This window comes from Puma concolor, chromosome B1 (assembly GCF_028749965.1).
Source record: "Puma concolor isolate L17-30 chromosome B1, mPumCon1.1.hap2, whole genome shotgun sequence".
Lineage (NCBI taxonomy): Eukaryota > Metazoa > Chordata > Mammalia > Carnivora > Felidae > Puma > Puma concolor.
The window spans coordinates 187,400,661-187,406,660 of NC_141670.1; positions in this window are offsets into that span (position 1 = coordinate 187,400,661).

The following is a 6,000-nucleotide window of genomic DNA, read 5'->3' on the forward strand; positions in this document are numbered from 1 at the left end:
TTTTGGTTTTTAGGAATTTCCTTTTGTTTTGCATTTACACTTAGGAATTATTTTTAAGAACCATATTTAAGATGCTTGTACTATTTTATGCACCTGAACTCAGATCACAGCTCAGGAGAGATGTTAAGAGTAACAGTTCATGCCACAGGGACTTCCACATCAGTTGCATTATCTGACTAAAGTGTTTGGAATAGCCAGCAGCTCATTATATTTAGCCCTATTCTTAGATGACTGCACATTCAGTAGAATGACTGACGAAGGCTCCCAAATTTACATCTTTAGTAGACCTCTTTCCTCAGCTCCACACTCCTATGAAACTGCCTAATCATCTCTTGGATATCTGTTAGACATTCGTCTTCCTCATGCCAAGGTGATTCCCTTGATCTTTTCCCCCCAAACCCTGTTCCACTCACAGCCTTCTCCTCCTCAGTTGAATACACTTCTGTTCTTTGAATTACTCAGGCCAAAAAACCTCTTCCTCACATCCTACATCTCATCCCTCAAGAAATCATTTTGGATCTACCTTCTAAAGTTATCCACAATCGAACCCCCTGCTCACCTCCTCCCCCGCTACTAGCCGCATCTGAACCATCAGCGTTTCTTGTCGGGATTCTCGCAGTATTTCCCCCTGCTCCCCGCCCTCCTCAAAAGCCTCCCCGCTTTCTCTCCATGCCCCTTTGCAGTCCGTTGTGAATACCACATCCAAGGTGATCCTTTTAAGGCCTGTATCCTATCAGCTATCTGCTCAGACTCCGATCCCATGTGACCGAGTACAAGCCAAAGTCCCTGCTGTCCCCAAAGGTTCAACGGCATGTGGCCATCCTACCCTCCCTCCTTTATCTGACTCGTTTCGTCCTGTTCTTCACCTTGGCCTCCTCCGCTCCAGCCGAACTGGCCATCTTGCTCTTCCTCAAGCACCGCAGGCACCCTCTGCCTTAGGGCCTTGGCTCCCTCTATTCCCCCTGCCTGGGAACCCCGCAGCCCAGATGCCCGGCTAAAGGCCTCACCTCCTTCATTTTTTTTAATCAAAATTTTCCTTTCCAGTGATGTCTACTCAGACTATCCTTTTTAACACTATAGTTCTCTCCCCCGCGTTATCTAACAGTGTCTCAAGATTGTCTTAAAATTGAGAGTGAAGCCTCAACTGTGCTGTGCTTATGAGCATCTCCTGGGGTTCTCGTTAAAATGCAGATTTGAAATGAGTAGGTCTGGAGTAAGGCCAGCATTTCTAGCAAATTCCTAGGTGATACTGTTGGCACATGGACCACACATGAGCAAGAGTCCAGCACGCTAAGTAGTTGAGGTATTTATTGTGCCCTATTGTTTGTCTCTCTCCCTCTGGTTAGAACATCAGCTCCACCAGAGCACGATCTTTGTTTTGCCCACTCATGTATCCCAAGCATCTAAAAAGTACCTGGAACGTGACAGACACTCAAATATTTGTCGTAGGAACGATTCAATAGACACTGGTGAATATTTACATAACCATATGTGCAGTCTCATCATGTCTGATTGGAACTATTCTGTGGTTTTCCACTATCAGGACGGGGCTCGACACCAAGGTACTGCTGCTCAGACCTCCTTCAAGAAAAGACTTCCTACCCAGCTTGCCAGGAAGTGTGCTGAGCCTCCCTGCTGTGAGCTCCTTCAAGGTTTAGCTCAAAGCTCAGTTGTGGAGCCAAAGTCACACCCTTTGGGCAAATTCTGAGCAAGGCAGTGGTACAAGGGCCCGGACTTTGTCTAACGTAGGATTCCTCTAAGGGGCTGTCTTTGCTTCAGCGTCTCCCACAGGGCTGGCTGGACTTCATGGGGCCTGCATCGCAGCCTGATGGCTCCCCCGGCTCCCGCCTCCTTCTCCCCCTTGTCTCCGACAGGCATTATTACTTCCCATAAACCTTCTGTACTCTTAAGTACGAAAGGTAGGTGCTTGTCTCAGCCCGTGCTTCCCAGAGACTCCGATCTCAGACACCTGTGGCCTACAGGGTGGGCTATACTCCCCTGCCCACCATTCCAGTCGGCTTCATCACCCACCCCTCTTGTCCCTTGCTCTAAACAGGCCAAACCCCGAGGGCACCCGCTTACTACCCGTTTAAGTAATACCAATCCACGGTATGATTCCTCATTAGTTTAATTGATCTTTCGCGTGTTGGCCATCACAGATTCTTATTTTAACGTGGCATCATTTGTTAGCTGTTTCATAGTTTAAAATACTAATTAATGTTTTTGAGTATGCGGCAAGGCTTAATAATTTAGCTCAACTTTGAGAAGTGGTCCATACTCTGTGAGAGAAGGAAGTCATCCAATGACCAACCTCCAGGAAGAGTTTTTGTTCAAGGCGCAAAGGGACCGTGGAGTCATTAAGATGCAGACCTCACCTGGGCTGAGGGGCCTTGCACAAGCCACTTTTGACTCATCTGTAAAATAGGGGCAACAATATCTAAAAGGGTTAATAAAGATCCTCTTAATCACGTGTGTGAAGTACCTAGCAGAGAGTCTGATATATGGCAAGGGCTCAGATAGTCGCTATTTTCACATGGCGGTTAGCAAGAACTGGGCGGTATCTGCAGTAAGGTAACACCAGAAAGAATCTTTTTAATATGCAGCCGTGGGGCGCCTGGGTGACGCAGTCGGTTAAGCGTCCGACTTCAGCCAGGTCACGATCTCGCGGTCCGTGAGTTCGAGCCCCGCGTCAGGCTCTGGGCTGATGGCTCAGAGCCTGGAGCCTGTTTCCGATTCTGTGTCTCCCTCTCTCTCTGCCCCTCCCCCGTTCATGCTCTGTCTCTCTCTGTCCCAAAAATAAATAAACGTTTAAAAATAATAATAATAATAATAATATGCAGCCGTGTTCATCAGCCTGATCTTTATTAAATCCTATTAGGTCAGATGAAAAAAAGAACACAGAGACTGGAACCGTATTCAGAGTTCTTGGTTCAAGCGGCCTTTCTCCTCATGGCCCAGCTGCCTCCCCTCTGTTCTCTGACCCTTCCTGACTTGCCACTGTTGGATTCATTGCTCTGCCATAAGTCTATTTCCTCCTGGTAAAATGCAGATACACCGAGAAATCAGATAACTATATTTATACTTATCAGCTAGTGACATCTTAGTGTAGATGAGTTTATCACATTTCCCTAGGAGTGGGTTATTTAAAACAAAAAACAAAAACACTTTTTATTATAGAAAATTCCAAGCGTATACAAAAGCAGAGAGAGCCGTGTAATGAAGCCTCGTATCCATCATGCACTTCGACACTTACAAACTCAAGTGCAGTTTGTGTCCCCTACACCACCCTATTCTAAACTAAATCTCAGGCATCGTTTCACAGATAGCTCATTTCAATATGTTTCTCTAAAGTAAAGGACTCATTTTTTTTTAACTCACAATACCATTATCACACTTTTAAAAAATTAATATGAATACCTTGATATCAAATACACTGTCAGTGTCCATTTTTCTAATTACCTTTTTTTTTTTTTCTTTTTTTACAGTTGAGTCAGGATCCAAATAAGATTTCCTAGGGGTAGATTTTAGTGGAAATGGGGAAAAGGTGAGAAGTAACACAAGGAACAGTGAAAATGTGACCAGCACAGAGAGAGGAGAGTCAAAACATGTGAAGTGGTGTTTTTCTAACAACTTTTCCACCGACTAATGATACTGGATTCGTGGAGGATATTCGTGCTCTGCATGGGATCCTACAGATGTCCCAGGACACTGGAGAAGTCACAATTTTACCTGCTGGTTGACCTAAGAAATGGACTTCATTCCGAACTCGTGTACTCAATGCCCACTTCCTTCATATAACGCTGTGAATTAGAACCCCAAAGTGCATTAGGCCTACAAGGCAGTGGGGGTAATTGTTCTAGCTATAGAGAGGGAACCCTTATTCTAAATGAATGTATCGAAGGCTCATCGAGCCATTATGTTGGTTCCAGTCAGCCAGGCTTAATGAGCAATGGAAACTAGATTGCCATCTCAAAGCCAGTGTTCAGAGGGAAAGGGAGGCAGAGAGGGCCCCCTGGGGCTGATCAGAGCAGTCAGTGTGATCCTCCTGTGACAGGAGTCAGCCTGATGTGTCTCCTGGATCACATCAGAAAGACGAAGGAACTCTTAGGAAGTATTTGGAGTTTTTGACCAGATAAAAAGCTGAGAGAGCTATTCTGCACTCCCCGCTCCAAAAAAATTTGGTGAAGGCAATAGATGGGTCCTTTACACCATAAATGCAGGAAGTACTTGCACTAAGAAAGCTGTCAGGGGGCAAAACAAACAAACAAGCAGTCAAAACAAAACCAAGCAAAGCCAAACAAAGCCAAAACCTCTCTTGGAGAAGTTAAGGGGGAAATGGGTGATCCAAAGGTTCAGGAACGCCCTGGCCTAATGGAACACCACCACCCCAACCCCCTTCAGCTTTCCCCAGTAAGAAAACAGGTTCTGAGAATGAGGACCCAAAGTCACACAGCTAATTAAGGTCAGAACTGAGTCTGAAGCCTCCAGTGGACCCATGACAGGGCAGGGGCAGATCTGAAGGAGGTGAAGAAGCCCTTTGCAAGATAAAAAGTTGATCCAGAGACCATTTTCACAGCTTTGGGGTAAATTTTCTCTTGCCTGTAAAATGCATCAAGTTCTCTCTGTTCCTTCAATTTCCCACACCTGCTGTTCCCATGTCCAATTTATGACCTACTTGCCATTGCCTGGTGACTCAATTTTCCGGGGTGATTGTGGGAGGTTTTGATGGCCGAGAGAGAGGAGCCTTTTGCACAGTGACCCCTGTAACTTTTCTGGAAGGCCAGTAAAAAAAAAATATTCTTTAGTTTTAATCTACTAATTGGAAGCAAATGGACCTTTTGACATTAGGAAATACAGCATTTTTGGTTTGCATTTATGATCACTGTCTCTGTCGCATTGATTCCTATCTATCTGCAATAAGAGTATTTGGGGTTGGTTTATAACTTGGTGTATGCTGTTCCTCGGGAAAAAAAGGAAAAAAAGAAAAACTCACAACCAACCAAGCTGCTTCTATCGCCATCCCCACGGAGCCCAGCGCTTCCTAGGCATGAAATTGACTGACGCACACAAAGGCAGCAGGTGTGGGGCCACATGCCACTTGCCGCCTTTTTTTCAGTGTGTGTTTATAATCAGTAAATGGCTGTGGATGTTTAAATGGTTCCCTAATACTGGTGGAGAGCGGATGCCATTATAACTTGAACTTGTATTGCCACGCAGATGGTGGAAATAAACATCCAATTCCGCACACAGTTTTGTTTGTCTCTCACTTTTAAAAGATCGGCTGAGTGTCAGGCGTGCACCGTGCCAGCAGGGGGATCCAGGCGGGGGGCATAGGAGAGCAGGGCTGCCGTTGGGTTCCAGCCTGGCTTTCGTGCTCAGAGCCAACAGGACAGCAGGTTTTCTGTTAGTGGGAGGGGGCTCACTGCAGCCGCGGATCCCACCCCCACCCCGCCGGAGTTACCAGGCGGCAGATCCAACTATCCCTTCGGACTCAAGACCTGGCCTCATGCCTATATTACAAAACTTTTCGAACCTAACCATACCTCCTGAGAATCCTGCTGCCCTTTCTTCTCCACCTTTCATTTTCCTAGACACCTTGAAAAATGGGGTCGATTCAGCACAGTGGTGATGGCACCAGATTCGATTTCGCCCTCCTCGCCTCCCCTGCCTGGAACCTCGGATTGCCTCCTTTCTGGGGGAAGCATTGATCTACTTCCCGAATTTTCCTCCTTTTGCTCCGCACATGGGAGGACCTTGGTAAATATTTGTTGAACAAATGATCAACTAACTTGCTAAACACTATGGACATAACCGATAGGGTTGAAGGGTAGCCTATTCTAGAAATACTTGTTTTAACAACTTTGGAATAAAGATAGAAGTGAAGTTCTTGCAATTTTGCAAACAAGAAAACAGAAGAGCAGGGCATGTTTGGGGGCAAGGGTGTCTTCCTAGCACCTTAAGAGCCGCTGAGGAGGAAGCGCACTCCTTGGGAAGAAGGGC